The sequence below is a fragment of the Myotis brandtii genome, unplaced genomic scaffold, assembly GCF_000412655.1.
Source record: "Myotis brandtii unplaced genomic scaffold, ASM41265v1 scaffold1750, whole genome shotgun sequence".
NCBI classification, from domain to species: domain Eukaryota; kingdom Metazoa; phylum Chordata; class Mammalia; order Chiroptera; family Vespertilionidae; genus Myotis; species Myotis brandtii.
In genome coordinates, this window is record NW_005356477.1 from 324050 (window position 1) to 325911 (window position 1862).

Genomic DNA, 1862 nt, shown 5'->3' on the forward strand with positions numbered 1-1862 from the left:
AGGAGCCACCCCGGCCGCGTCCCCGCCCGCCGCCCATTCCCGCGCAGACACCCGAACCACGACCACAGAGTCTCGCTGCGGGCGGCGCCTAGAGCGGCTCCTGCCAAGGCCTCCCAGACCTGGTGGTTGCTGACTCAGGGAAATGGAACTGAGTTGCTGTCGTGGCCGGAGGCTGCAGTTTGGAGAACAGCCCGCAGGCGTGGCGCTTGAGGACTCCTCACTGCAATGGAAGTTCATTTCCTTTTGATTTGCTTGTGTGGAAGTCATGTCATTTCCTCCCTGAGAATATAGCCCTGATGGATATTTTAGATCGTTTACCTAAAGCAAAGATCCCTAGGCCAACAGAGGGAACCCTTTTTGCTAACCTCTCAAGGCTGACCGAGGTATTTCAAGGAATGAAGAAAGGATAAAACAATTTATTTCATTATCTCATACTAAGACAAGCAAGAAGAGGATAGTAAAATTTGACATGTGTATAATGTAGAACGTCCTTTTTCATTCGCTATCTCACTTCATTCTGACCACAACTATCAAATAGAAGTAGATTTTACAGAGAAATTGAAGCTCTGCTACGTTCAATGGCGTGGCTAGGTTTCTACAGCTCATATAAGGTAGGGACTAATTGAAACCAGTCCTTTGATTCTAAATTCTAAACTCTCTCCACTATCACAAAAGAACCACTTTCATTGTGATTATGCCCCAAATCATTCTATTTTAAATGTGTAGAGGGGTCTTCTTACACAATTGTATGTTCTTTTATTTATGACTGAGAGATGTGTATTGACTCCAAGAAGTAACAATGATGACCTTGATATCACGTGTCCTCTATTATAGTGCTTACTACACCCTATTCTTTGTCCACTTTTCACCCGATTGCAAGGTCCTGGAGGCCAGGGGCTAATTCATAATCATTTTTGTATCCCTCGCTCCTGGCCTGGGGGACACTCAGAATCTAGCTCAGAATCTACCAAGTGAGTTAATCCGGGAGAAAAAGCGTGGCACTTTGATTTGAACCCATCCAATTTTCTCCCGTGAATACCCTCTCCCCATTTTGAAATTTATATCCTGAGGCTCTTGAAAACCGCGAACTGAAAAACCACGGACTTCAAAGTGTGGAAAGGCAGGCTGGAAAGAATGAAATTCTGGCAGGCAGCTCACCCCATGGCTCTGTGTTTGACAAAACCACGGAGTCTCCAACGCTGCTCTAAGGCCCAGATGTCCTACGTAGACGGAGACTTCTGGCTTCCCAGACCCGGACATGAGCTTTTCTCAACCATTCGTTTATTCTTTGAACATACCCTCCAGACAATTGCATCTCTATCCTGTAAAGCCCTTGCTGCAATTTTGTTTCTCTTTCTAAATGTTATCGTTAGAAAACTCCCAAGGAAATAGCAGGAAGGCAGTCCCCTCCTTCTTGAGGTATCTGGGGGAGCAGCGGCTTAGTGTTCATGTCTCGGGTCACCAAAGGGCCAGTTGTTAGACAGCAGAGCCGAGGGCCGGTGCTCCCGCTTTCGCTGAGCTCAGCAGCCCCGTCTTCCCCAGAGCTACCGCAGCGGGGAGCTTTCAGGGCGTGGCCACCCCACCTTCCAACGCCAGCACCCTGTGGTTCCTAATTCCTGCAGCCCCGAAAACGACTCCCTTTTTGCATTAAAAGAACTCAGACCTAGAGGAAAGTCATCTTGGCAAGGTCATTTTCATAAAACGCCCCAAATCCCAAACACCCCAAACCAGTATCCACCCATCCGCCCCTTCCTTTTTGCAGTGCGGACAACAATGGAGGACTACAACTCCCAGAGAGGACTGCGCTCGTTCGCCCGAGCAGAGGCCAATGGACGGCGGCTGCCTGACCGGCGTCGACTAAT

General features: G+C 48.5%; 1 protein-coding gene across 8 annotated transcripts in view; it reads right to left on the reverse strand.

The window, feature by feature from the left end:
* The window catches only part of MDC1 (mediator of DNA-damage checkpoint 1), an 18573-nt gene that overhangs the window by 14507 nt on the left and 2204 nt on the right, over positions 1-1862 (reverse strand). The gene's annotated exons all lie outside the window — the stretch shown is intronic.